Source organism: Nyctibius grandis, chromosome 4, assembly GCF_013368605.1.
Source record: "Nyctibius grandis isolate bNycGra1 chromosome 4, bNycGra1.pri, whole genome shotgun sequence".
NCBI classification, from domain to species: Eukaryota; Metazoa; Chordata; class Aves; order Nyctibiiformes; family Nyctibiidae; genus Nyctibius; species Nyctibius grandis.
In genome coordinates, this window is record NC_090661.1 from 75,499,970 (window position 1) to 75,514,614 (window position 14,645).

The 14,645-nt window shown below is 37.4% G+C and overlaps 1 protein-coding gene across 1 annotated transcript in view; it reads right to left on the minus strand.

Annotated features, from left to right (window-relative positions):
• The window catches only part of NRG3 (neuregulin 3), a 430,890-nt gene that overhangs the window by 35,105 nt on the left and 381,140 nt on the right, over window positions 1-14,645 (minus strand). The window lies entirely within an intron of this gene.

Sequence of the window (14,645 nt, forward strand, 5' to 3'; positions counted from 1 at the left end):
TGAGAATTATGAAAGCATCAGAAAACAATACTTGCGAAAACTGGATTTCAGCACATCATGGTTTCACTAATGATGGACAGATATGAGAGATTTGGAGGTCTGGGTTGGCCAGTTCAACAACAGAATGGATGCTTCTCTGAACCTCTCATCTAGATAAGGTTCATAGAGTTGTGGCCTCCTAGGAAAGTTTTAGAAAATGGTTCTAATACATACTGAGAGATACATTATAATAAAAATCAGGATAGTTTAATATTTTCTCTGCCCTACATGCTATTTTCAGCTTTTTTAGAAAGCTTCAACTGTCAATAGGATAAAGAGCCCTACAACCATCTAATTTTTCTGGCTTAAGGCAAGACCCATTAGAGCTCTCACAAGGTCCCACAAGATTCAGATTTCTTTTTTAGCTACCCAAAAATATAAGTATTTTTTTTTGATTGAATTGTGATTGCAATGCCTTACTCCCATGTCATTCCCTGTACTTGAAGCTTACATACAACATACCACTGTGAAGAATTATTTCAATCAGCTTGGATGGAACCCAATGACTACTATGCTACAATGCACCAGATACTGCTTTCATGAGAGTCTTTTTTTTTTAAAGAAATTTCCTTAATAAATCTCAATCTTCCAAGTAGTTTTAAAACAGGAACAGAATGAAAGTAAAAAAAAAAGAAAAAAGCTAAAAAAACAAGAGGAAACACTCATTCATGACAGCAGACAGAAGCTGATAGGCAACTGCAGTTTCACACACTGAATTCATCAACAGCTCCTTAAGTGTCATATTTTATTTTTATTATTTCAACTAGTTCTCTAGTCCAAAGTGCTAACAGGCTAAATAGATTGTTATTTTTTAAGATCAGTTTCTCCAAACATGCAATATACAAAACAGTATTTTCATTCATATATTTCAGGTAGAAAACCAACATCTGGGATTATCAAAGCACAGTACAAGCACTTTACACCGAAAAACCTACATTTCCTTTCTAGGTTGGAGATCTCCAGTGCAGAATCCCCCATCAAAATGAATACCAGACATATATGTCAAGTAGGTGACAGTAACTCCAAGTTCCAGGCCCATAAGTCTCAGGTTAATAAGAAGAAAATATTGTATGACAACATCAAGGTGAATCTAGGCAAATATTGAAAAAAACCTACTCCTAACTGGAACTTCAGTCAAATCCTATCTGGTGTTATAATGACTCAAGACTATGTACAGTATCCTAATCAGTAGTAATTATTAATATCTTAAGAATGAATATCACAGTGCCATTACTAAACATTTGGAATCTTAAATAGTCATGTGTCTCTTGTAAAATTCCCAGTCCCTTTTCATAAGCTATTTCAAATAAAATTACAAGTACCAAATCTTTATTTCTTAATTACTTTACCTGCTCACTCAAAGAACACCACAGTGATTCAGAAGCCATTTCTAAGATGCAAAATATCCTCAGCTCCTGTTGACTTTTTTCCCTCTAATTTTGAAATTCTAAAAGTTGTATTTTTAAAATATTGTCTTTAAAATAAAAAGAAGCAAATATAATAACTTACACTTTTTACATGTCTAGAATATATCAGGAAAGGTTGTAATTCAATAGGAAATCCTGGTAACATTGCAGTAAAACTGATTCCAGTAGAGCTTTAGGCCCATTCCTCATTGGCATGTATAAAATTTGGATCTAGACAGTAAATCCTCATTGGCAATGAGCTAAATGTTTGGGCGTTTAATTTCTTGTTTTGTTTGTTTGTTTTTACTAGCCTGTATAAACACAATTATCCACCTTCCATTTCCACTGCAGTACACAAAGGACTAATCTTACAAATTTTAAATTCTTATGTTGAGGTGGATCACACTGCAAATAGTTAATGAATTGTTCAGTTCAACATTTGTTAATGTATTCTGCCTGAATACCAATTTCAGCACCTACTGCCTAAGACCACAACAGAAACACACATACTTATGAACTGTAATTTCACTCAAATGTTGCATATAATTTTTTAAAAAAATCTATTTATTAAAAGAAACTGATTTAAGTAATGTGTGCAAACAGGCTTTTCTTGTTGCTTTTCTTTCAACCTAAGTCCTCATTAAACACTTTTTTTTCTTTTGTTATTTTTTTTGAGAAATGGTGAGTTTAACACAGCTATGGTCTTTTGTCAGTCCTGAATAGCTATCACTGTCTCGTTAAAGATGCTTTAGAATACGTCTTACCAAGATAAAAACACTTCAGAGACTGGACAATATTATCTTGCTCAAACAACTATGTGAAGATTTAAGTCTTTTTTGCAGTCAGATTAATCCCTGTCACTAGCTTTCAACACATGCTGATCAATGCTTTCTTTCCTTTTTGTTTATTTATCGTGCATATTTAAAGAACTAATTATTGATTCACTTCACTCCATTTCTTAGACACCTTGGTTCATTTTTTTATATCCTTTAAATCTTTGTGTATTGGACTCCACCATTTTTGTGTCTCCAACATCTTAATCAGTTAAGCATTTTTCCATTCTCTAATCTTCCACATTCGCTTTTTTAAAATATCCACCTTCTTACTGATAGAAATGTAATCTGTTTCTCTCTGCACACTTTGAAGGTCTCCTCATTGTTGCCTTGATTTAACCTTACTATTCCTCTAAACACATATAGCACAGCTGAGATCCTCTCTAGCCAAGGTCTACTGAATAGGGCCTTTAAAGAAGGCAGAAGGCTACAGCTGAGTACTGCAAATCACTTTTGCTCTCACAGAACAGAAAGCTGTAGAAATTCAACATGTAGAAAAGAACTGAAAATTCCTTCTCCTTAGTTGATGTGCATCAACTTGTGCATACACTTATTTACATACTGAAACAAACTTCCCAAGGTAATCTAAAGTGTGACTGAAATTATGATGTCTCTCTTTACTCACATATATTCATATATTCCTTGTGAAGTAAATCACCTTAATTACATTCTATTGAAATAAATACTCTAGGGAGAGGATTCCTCATTTAACGAGCAGCCAAGAAAATATTTCAGCTGAAAACCAAAATATAAACTGCCATGGATATTCCTGGATAATCCAGCTGCGGAGTTAAGACTACAGAACACAAATTCCACCAAGCATTAAAATTATACAAAACACATAACCTATACCAACAGGAATACAACCAGAGACCACAGTGCTGAAAAATAACATAGCAAACTGTTTAGATGCAGACCATTTTGTTTAATAAAAATTATGGAAAGAAAGATCTTCCCAGAACACAAAGACAGGGCAAACTGACACAGGACATGAAGCCTGTTGAAAGGCTGGGTTCCCATAGACAAGTCCCCACTCACTGTGTGCACTGTTACATGTCTAGCCCATTTTTATTTATACTATTGATTCTTTCTTATTTTCATTCCTGCTACAAAATTGTCTCTCTCCCTTCACCTCTGTCACATCACCTCACTGAAGGTAAACTTCTCATGCCTTAAGTGCTCCTTTTTCTAAGCTTATCTCACACATTCGCTATCACTATGATATACAAAATGACTACTAGTGACCCATGGAAGCAAAATTTCTTCCAACACTCACATCACAGTCAAATTTCATCTGTCTGTTACTAAAAAAAGTACATGCCATATTCCAGGTACTAGGGTTTTGTGTTTTTTTTAATTCTCTTGCTCTTTAAAATTTACTCTTAAAGGTTGTCATCTGTCTGCTTTATGCAAGTGGAAAGACCCACTGAAGCATACAGATAAATACTTAGGGGATTAAAAAGTGTAGAGTAGACACATTTTCCTCATGATTGTTACTTCTAAAGGATATGGTAGTTTTGTTGTGTAAATAAACTGAAACTTGCCCCTTCTTTGTGACTTTATTATAAAAGGGAGAACACTAATACAAGGTCCTTGAGAAACAACCACACATTTCTAACCATATTACTGAGAAAAAATAATTTAGGTAATTAAAACAGATTATGTTAGGCTTTGCTAGCACCTAAATCCACAATATCATTGCCAGCTATAATCACTGGATCCTCTAGTTCTATTGTGTATTTGCTGAATTCATTGAAATATCTTTGAAAGGTACTTCAAATATGAAGAACAGCATTGTGCACGTGGCCTAAGCAAAATTATAACAAAACTAAAATAGCAGCTTTCCCCCTTGTGGTGCTTATTACAGTCGCTCTCAAATAAAATCTCAATATGGTCACAAGCATCACAGAGAATAACTTGAATATTCAAACTGAGCCCACTGAGAAATTACAACATTTACAATACAAATGCATTACTTAAGCTTTGCTCTACAAAGAAAAAAACGATGAATAAATGTGCAGATTAATTTTTCCGCTGAAGTTTTTACTCCCAGCCCAGAAAGCACCACAAAGCCTAACAGCATTCAGCATTTCCTTACCTTTCTCACACCCATCCCCTAAATGGACCCATTCTGCATTGCTGCAAGTAACAACATGCTACAGAATAAATATGGAAAGCCCAGTATCTCGCCATTAGTATGTACGACAAACAATTGCTTTCCATGTGCTTTCTCCCATCGATAAATGCCAACCAAAACTTTATGAAAATAATTCTGTGACTTATTTTTCATCAGAAAATTTAGAGATGTTGTTCTTCACCTTTTTCTCAATCCCTGCCATTTAGGAGTTAACAGAGAAAGTGTGGCCTAATGGATAGAACATAAAAACAACTTTTCCTCAATAAATTACAAGACAGCATGAAGGCAGGCTTTCTTTTTGTCCCCATGCAAAAACTAAGCCATGCAGGTGCAGTGAAGTGAGCACTGTCACCTCCGCTGTAACCTCACTGCCACATACTTTTTTAATTTCCCTTCATTCCCTGCCTGTGCATTTCCTGACACACCTCTGAGCACACCGTATTGTATTGGAATGTCCTGCAGAGCCAGAACCTCTCTACTGAGGTGAACCTCAATAGTATCATTTGCCACTTATACTCCTATTGGTGTCCTGCATCCTCAAAGTCCCATATACAACAGAGGAAGACTACACGGAAACCCCATACACAACATCAAGATTTCCAATAAAATACGGATTCCCATAAGTTAAAAGGCAAGAGAGTAGTTAAAGCATATTTCTCAATACACTCAGATTTATGTGTGACAGGTGCTGAACTATATACGGCATTCTAAATTTAACTCATGAAGAGAATAAAAAAAGTCTGCATGTTCCACAAAATCTGTGATTGCCTCAGCATCAGACTCCCAACTCCCTCAAGAGTTTTCTCTGTTCTTTCACTTCCAAAAATCTACCATACAGATTCATTGCCATATGCTGTAGCTTGTGCTAAGGCGGAACGATTTAACAGTTGAAATGCTACAAGCCACAGTTCACAAATTTGTTCTCTGACCTTGGGTAAGTCAAGACCCTTGTTCTTTCTGTAACCATGAGGATAATATTGCCTCTTCTGTTTCAGTGATTAACATGATAAAATTCAATATAAACATTAACTTCTAAAGGAATGTAATCTACGCAAATACATGAAATAAATAAATCTGCCCCAGATAATTCTATTCCAACATTTTTAGGAGCATATGCATTACTTCTCATAAAATACCATGTTTTATTCTAACTCTCAGTTACCTTTATTAGACACTGAGATTTCTTCCTTCAACTTTTGTCTGTTTGGGTAGAATTTCCCTTTTAAAAGAGCTTCAAAACACTTAGGTTCACAAATTAGGAGCAGGAGTTTGTATCTGCTACTGTTTACAAAAAGGGCAGAGTCAAGGTTAATTGCACAGATTCGCATTTCAAAACAGGATCAGAGCAAGCTGACTTCTGCTGGCAAAAGTTCATAAAGCATTTCATAGTTTCGATAGTGATTCTCTCTCGGGAAGAACTGTTCAATGATTCTGATTGCAACAAAGATTAACAAAATACATTTTCTTCTACTTGTATAACATCCTCAGCAGAAGGATCGTAATGAGAGCAAAGTGAAATAGATGTAGCCCCTTATATATTATAATTGCATGACATTATACATTGTTTGAGTATTGGTATTTAACACTAGTGAGATCATTTTCTACGTACACTGAAGGCAGAAAAGGAAGGGATAAGTGTTAAAGCTGTTTGACTCACCTATTTTGAGTACTTGATTCTACAATATTAATGCTGCATGAGCACTAGTTTTGTATGGAATATTAAAAATGAAGCAATGAATTAAGTATAATGTTATAGACTCATAAAGAAAAGGGATGCAAAGGTACATGCTCTAACCCTGAGCTCTCAGCCAGCTATTTTAGGTTGGTGAGTGAAAGGTGAAATCTCATTAAAAAATTAATGAACCAAAATCTCCTACAAAATTATTTCCATCAAACCCACCCTTAAAAACCCCACAAAATAAAATGTGCCAAACAGTGGAGAGTTGTCTGCAAAAAAGAAAAAAGAGGTGCTAACCTTACACAAGATTGTCTAGTGTTGTCTATAGTTACAACATGAGTGAAGGTACCAATATTCTTAGTAAGTGCTACTTGCTATGAAGTTTTAAAGAGCAAGATCATAATTCTGAAGGTAAATTCATTTTAACTTTGGTTTCCTGAGAAACAAAAATTTCCTTTTATCTGCAGGGAACTTGGGAATTTGTGTCAGCTATAACCAGAACTCAAATCTAACAAACTTTCAAAGCCTTAGTTAAGTACATTCAATGAAACATATTTATTAAATCTTAGTCTTGAAATAGCTCCATAGGCAGCTAAGGGATGAGAGGTAACTTTTTCCTTTTTAAGAAAAAGTCTGGTTAGGAGTTTTCGTGTATTGACAATTTACAAGCAAGGCAACCTGATTCTATCATGAACTTTATCTATTTTCATTCTATTTCTCAGATGGATAAGGTCAGTCATCTGTCAACAAAATTAATTATCTAAATCTTATCAGCCTCTGTGAGCACGCACTAATTTTTCTTTTTGAAAGACTCAGTTTTAGAATTTATTATAGCAATTCTAAGTTTCTTTAAGACCTTCTATTACTGCAGAAATACACCTAGAAAGCTAACCTATACTACATTATTATTATATATTAATAAGAGGAAAAAATACATATGAACCTTGTTTTTATCTTATTCATTTTTGATACAATCTGAATATAAATGTTTTAACTTGAGTTTGCTAAGTATAAGAGAAAAACAATTATGAAGGCCATTCTTCCTCCCTCCACCAACTTAAGTTCCAGTCTCGATATAAGGGGGAAAAAAAGTTAATAGAGGTTGACAGCCAAAAATCTATGCCAATATTTTAGACAATGAGCACACTGAAAAAACAGCTTATGATAAAAAAGGGTAAAGCTGTCTAAAACTATGATCCTCGGAGACAGTAACCTCCCTGCCTGACGGCTGCCTGCATTTTTGCTGATGTGTGAAAGGGAAGAGAGGCTAAGAGCAGCCCCCTAAGGAACAGCAGTCCTAAAGGTTGATACCTGGTGGAGAGAAAAAGAACCCACTCAAACATCTGAAACATTTCATTTCCATTTTATATTAGACCACTGTTGAGGTCATTTCTCCTAAAAATGCATCAGGTCACTGAAGAAATAGTATCACGGTAATACAGTGTGAAATTCTGGGCAAACCAGCTACACCTAAATGAGATGAACTCTTGCCCTGATCTCACGTGAAAACTTGCAGCTTTGAGGTACAAAGCTAAAGACTTACTGAAGTTTTTCCTGGCCAGCAAGGATTGCACATGGCCCTGTATGCTGTGGTATTCCTGCAACTGAGTTGCAATTGAGAAAAGAAACGAACAGCTCTCAGCAGAAAAGAGCAGGGAAGCAGCAGGCATTTTCGAAGAAACTGTGTCCCTTTCCCCAAAAACACTGCGTCATATCTGAAATGGAGGGGGATGGGACCCCACAGAGCACCTATATTTTGTCATCTCCTATTGTTTGGTGCAGATGGGCACTGACCAACAATGATACCCCAGTCATCAAGCCAAACTCATCCAATTTAGTTATAACCCAATCAGCCATCACCAATTAGTCCCATAAGCAGTATAGCAGTTACTGGTTTCTGGACACAGAAAGCTCTGCCTTTGTTATCACAAAAGAAAACAAAAAAGAGATTGAGAATAGCAGGAGGAAGTAGATACCAGTGAATAGGAACATCCAAATCCTGACAGCATGCCAAGGCAGAACAATTTGCCCCCTCGTTCTTTGATTGCGAAAGAAACTTGAGAGCCTGATATCCCCTCTGTACGCTTTTTCTTTGTGTGTATTCACATGGCACAAGAGAGAACCACAGCATCAATGCTGCGTGAGTGCTTTTCCTGGCACGATGGATGGCATGACAGGTGGCACCGAGAACCCACTGGGGACGGGACAGCACTGGCAGCACGGCAGCAGCGACTCATGCGCCAGCAGAAAAGTAATAGCAATGGAGTGGTACCAAAGAAGCCAACTGCAAATATACACTGAAAGAAAATCCCAGTGGGACAGATGGAGGTTTTTAAACCCTTGCAGTACTCTGCAAGTCTAGGTGGTGCAAAACCTCTTCACAGTACCATTGTTAGGCTTGCTAGTACCTCAGTACTGAACTAATAGCTAAAACCACTTACGTTTTAGTTATTAAAACCTCTTAGCTAATAGCTAAAACTTTATGATCTACCATTATGTCTTACTCTTTATGACACTTCTGCTTACTGAGAATCACAGCTCCAAGTAGCTCCAGCTTCTACTGCAGGTCCGAGAGATGCAAATTCAACACCTTAAATGAGGTTTTTCACCATCAGATCACAGTCAATGACAGGATCATACTAAGTCAGCAGGCAAGGAGGGCACGCAAGATGCTGATAATTTAGTTTCACAGCCAAACCCCAATGAAGCAGATAGGCTGTGCAGTTTCAGCTACCTTTGCCTTGACAGCACTGTTGACAGTTCTTATGTAATGGTTTTGAAACCATTTGAAATCTAGGTAAGAAAATCCACAAAACTAATACGTTAAAAAGTTTGAATGTTACCTACTGGTCTTCCATTGAACAAAGAAATTTGCAACATTTTCTGCACTGTACAGAAAAAAGTTTCTAGTCTTTCATGGATACACAAAAAGCTTCACAGCATAAATCACAAAAGCTTAAAGATTATAAAGTATTACAAATATACAGTGATTTTTTTTTAATTAAATAACATTCTTTCCAGAAGGATTTAGTTTTGGGTTTTTTTTCAGTGGTTATGTTTCCACGTATATTCTTGCAGGCTATTAATTATTTGCCAGGTCCTAGAGACCTTTCACACCATAGATTTCCCACAGAAAGTATTATTCCCTTGCTCTCTCTCTGACAGAATGTGTAAGTTCCACAATTCTGTATGAGAGTCTCAAGTAGGGGGAAATGGTATACTATCCTGCTCCAGAATGAGGGCTCACTCCTTTTCACTGTCTTAATTTTCAGCTGCTTCTTAGCACATCTCATCATCTTTCCTCTCCAATTTTGTTATCTTCCTTTTTCTTTTTCTTATTTTTTTATTGTAAATCTTACAACCAAACACAGTTCTGCACTTTAAAAATATCTTTGCTATCATCTTTTTTTCCCCCATCATCAGCATAAAAAAATCTTCCAAAGCAAAACTTCCGTTCAGCATTCATTCTTCTTGTAAGACGACCTTCTATTTCTGCAAAGTCCATATTCAGCTGAGCTTTCCAGCTTTCCTGAGGCCCTGCTTCAGCCATGCTTTGTGCTAGTAAATGGAGAGAGCAGAGGAAAGGACATTTAGACACAAGCTTCCTGCATGAGTTACTGTAAAGTGTATCACGGTTTCTTAAGATATATATAGGGACTAATCCAAAGACCATTAAAAGCAATAGGCGTTGGATGAGATACATAATCACTGCACTTTAAATTGTTTTATATGTAACTCCATAAAGACAGTTTCCAAAATGTTTATTACATAAAAATATTATGTCTTTATAAAACAATAGCATTCTTTAACTCTGCCTTAGTAGTTCCTTAGCTGATGAGGGTTGTTATTCCTAAGATCTTAAGCTTGGCTAACATCTAATATAATAATGTCTTAATTTCCCAGCTGATACTTTATTTGATCTCAGAGCTTGCATTGCTATTATCAACAAAGCCCCGTCACTGGAATTTCTCCCACAGGTGAGGTTTATATATTCTATATCTTGTTCACTTGCTAGTATTGAACATTCCACTCGAATCTTGAGCTAATATCAAAACTGCCAAAGTATATTTTACAGTTATTGTTGATGGCTACATTGCCAGAAGCTCACAGTAAGTCAGGCAATATTATAATTAATTGCCATCTCTGTTTTGACTGCTGCTATTTTAACCAGGGTGCTTTTATAGATTTTTTTTAACTAAAATATGGTGTGAGCAGTGACAGGAGAACCATAGAGAACGATTGTTAAAAACTTGAAATATTTTTTGCTTTTCTTTTTCATACACTGTAACGGAAATGTGGTGTTCTATAACTCGGAAAGCTCTGGAGGGTGAGGGCACAGAGGATAAGGACAAGGGCTTAGTCAGCTGCAGAAAGACGTGACAAGGGACCCTGCATGGCTACTGAAGTATGACAGTTTCTGAACAAGACTCTGCAGGCACAGGACTACGCGTTCATGCATTACCTTCTTTTTGTTCCACACCCCAACTCCTTAACCCGGCTTCTCTTCACGAACCAGTGACCAGGGATGGCTGTGATGATAAGGAGAGATGCTGCCAGAGGAAGGCAGAGAAGTGTCCTTCTTCACAGAGCATTGTGTCAATTTGTGTTCCCCTTGAAGCCATCCTCAAATCTCCCAGATACATGGAGGATTAAGGGACTGTATACTTGCGCACCCATTACTCGTTCTGCTGATTTTCCCTACCTCCTCCATGAGCCAGTGGAAATTGGAGACAGAGATCTGGCCTGGTGCACGCTGGCCCTCACCTCTACATGTGCACCGGCATCCTCCTCACCTTGTCGCAAAATATTACCATCACTCAGGTCCCCATCACAGCAAATGCATGTTCGCTCACCATAATGACTACAACACTCAAGTCTAGGCTGGATAAACAATCAGAGAGAGAAAAGTCAATATGGTAACTGTAGGCAGCTATACTCTTCCTTTAATCCTCCAGCGGCTTTTTGCCAACATAATGGATAACGCATCCAGTTGTTCATACTGAGCAATGGCAGATGCTTAAAGTCTACTAATGTGAGTAGCAGTGTTAAGATAAGATTAAGCCCTCAGCCCACAAAATGTCTAGCAGAGCACTCCCTGTGCTCACCCACGTTAAGGGATCTGCTTCATGTATTTGGCAGTGGCTGCAGGTAGGCAGCAAGCTGCCAAAACCAAGTTGCTCAAGTGCCAACTTGTACATGTATGTGACTGCTGGGACTGCCGCAGTGCAAGCCTTATCACATTCCTTTGCTTCAGAAGGATTGAAGAAAGGGATTAAAATCTTTAGCAACTGACCTATTGCATGACATCAATAATACATCCTAATTGTGTTCCTAGTTAAAAGAACATTCTTAAAGTAGTTGAGAATACAGTTTTACTTATTCTTGTAACTCCTCTTCCTGGCCTCCCAACAAATACATACAAAAAGCAATATATAGTCCAATCTCTCTATATTAATATATTTAGGTGGGTTTTAAACACATGTGCAAATCGTAGCTCAAAGGGATGCAAACACATGCTTAAAAGTAAGCATGTACATAAACACAAATACATTTTTTACTAATAGATTTTTAAATTTTAAAATCCCTTACATATTCTCATTTTTTTTTTCAAGTGAAGCACATGAAGTGTCAATAAAAATCCATAAACTTGCCACTTCAAAAAGATGCATGGTTATCCAAAACCACATAGTGCAACGTAACTTCTTATAATCTACAGAAGAATAAGAAATTAAATTCAGCCACTGCAAAAGTATTTTCAGAATGACACATACAATGAGTTTAAAGTGACTTAAAAAATAAATAAAATAAATATCAAATTATCTCTGACCCTGAGGAGGTTATTGAGAAGACAGAGCCAGCAGCGCATGGCGGGAGGACAAGATAAAACAGGCAATATTTGAAACAAGACAGTTTCCCACTGGATATGAGCAAAAACTTCTTCCCATGAGGACAGCTGGGCGGTGGACCAGGCTGCCCAGCGAGTCTGTGCAGTGTCCATCTGTGGAGGTTTCTGGCACCCAACTGGTTGACTAGGGAGCTCCTGAGTTCCCTCCAAACCTCAATTATTTTATGACTGCATGAAAGGGAACAGCTTTATCCAGTCACTGTGTGGCAAGCTGAAGGACATATTACACCAACGTCAAACGTTTTCAAGTGCAGCCTGACTGGTGGTACCAGTACTAAACATACACAGAGTGCCTGGGTGGGTGTTACAAGCCAGGAACTGTCATACACAATAGTGATGCTGGCAGCACAGGGCAGCTTTTGACGTGCTTTGTAACACCTCTGGTCATGATTTTTACCTAAAAATTGCAAATGGAAATACTATGCCAGAAGTAAGCACTACCTCTGGCTCATCACATTTTAGTACAAAGCCCACTTTGCCAAGCAGTCACGGCAAAGTGTTTTCTGACTCATGCTTTATACGACCACCCTTTCTGTACCCCTAAGCTTCACGTCTTTTAAAAATAGTCACGTTATTTTCTGTGGCAGTCATGATGGACAGCTTATGACTATAGGGCCAAATGGGTGCTGAGCCTTGAACAAACATTGCTGAAACATCACAGCTCTGAGTACGGCTTATTGAAAAGAATAAGCAGGCTTGGAGAGGTTGAACAGAGCAACCCAAACAAAGGCAGCTGAATAGCATGCAATAACTTAGCCTATTTGGGCCTGCCTGTGACTCAGTTTTCTGTCTGGGTGAGATGTATTTTGAAGAGCTTGGATAGCGCTGAGTGACTAAGGGCAGGCTGACGGGGAGGCAGGAGGTGACACCTGCTGCATTGCCATGGCACAGAAGCAAAAGGTGAAAGAACACAAAAGACTAGACCACAGAAGATGGTGCTGTTTATGATCCCAGTACCGTGGAAGAGGTGCGAGAGTTCGTGGAGACGCCGTTATGACTGCAACTGAAATTCCACACAAAAAGGCTTCATTGCTGGCCAACCTGCTGCCTGTGGCTCTAAGTCATTGCTCTCTCTCTCCCCTACATCTGAAGTTACTAATATTTTAAAAGTATATGCCTCCATATTTCCTAGCAGCTTTAAATAGTTATGATTAATTCTTCTGTCATTAATTCAGGAAAAATTTAGTTTGCAGTATTATCTAGAAGGCAGCTTGGTAAAATCTCTGCACTTCTTAACTGTCTTTGAATTTTTCCTTTGCTGTCAGGTGTTGCTAAAGCCAAGGAAAATGCATTGTCTTTCCACGTTGCTCTTCATACATCCCCTTTGACAACTCCTATCTGTTTTGCTTCTCTGAGCAGGACTAGAGAGGAGATTCCTTCAGATGACCCTTCTTTACGCATCATCTTAATGGTATACACCTTATACCTGCTCTAAGAAACAAGCAGAAAACACATGATTCATCAAGTTGTCAACATATTACCATCATCAATTTCAATTTTCACAATATTGTCAGAGAATGCAGAGGTCATATGCAAAAATGGTAGTTATAAACTAAGAGAAATGAATTAAATAAATTGTCATTAAAAAGGTAAGGACTTACAGCTCCCTCAGTTGCTAACAATAAAGGAGACATCAAATCTCAGTTTAGATGTCTTTTCCTCTAAAACAGTTTGGTTTACATGTGTTATATAGATAACAAACATATATACATGTTTATACTATGCTAATAAGCTGGGAACTAGGTTCACAAGCCTGCCAGACTGACATTCCTCAGCCCCCAACTCTTCTCATTTGCAGCTTTTATTAAATCTTTCTGGGTATTTTCACCTTGTTTAGACTCATTTTTGTGTTGGAAGCATTTAAGCAGTGTTTTGGATGGATTAATCTGGGAAATTCACCTGCTGGGACTGTGTTGCAGAGTAGAACAAGAATCACTAGGATCAGTGTGACTGATTCTGGTCTACTTTGCAACATGCAACAAAATGTCACTGAAAACTTCTAGTCATACTGGTGTGAACCCAGAATGTGCATGACCTGCCATTACTATACATTGTCTGGAACAAGATCTGTTATTCAGATGTGAGCTTACCTCTTATATTTTGTCTCAAATGGTTGTTATTGAACCAAAAATCCATTTCCAGGTATTCTTAACTGGCACATGGAACAATAAATGTTCCAATAATGCAGAATCAGACCATAGAAAACACAGATATGAGAATCGGCTACCAGCTACCTGTCCCAATTAAGCAAAGCCTTCATTGATCATGCCTCTATTAGGTAATGCCAGATTTCAGCTCATTAAGAATATTTTCACAGAAGCAACTGCAATATTTGAAGAAAGCAGGTATTTTCCCAGGGAAAGGCTTGCGAATCCTCTGATAAGACATACTGAAACTATTTAGAAATGGTGACCAGGATGCTCCTTGAATATATTGCATATTTATGCTCACCTGTTTCCTGCTACTTGTTTACTGTTAGCCACCTCATAATAAAATTATGTACTGAGTCATTTCTGCACCAGAAGTTTTTTTGTTTGGTCGGTTTTCTTTTAACCTTTTGACAAAAAACAATTTTATATTGTAGGTATTCTAAAATCAGCCTAAATTTCCGTAACTTTATGAGCCAAACTATGTCCTGCAGAGTACC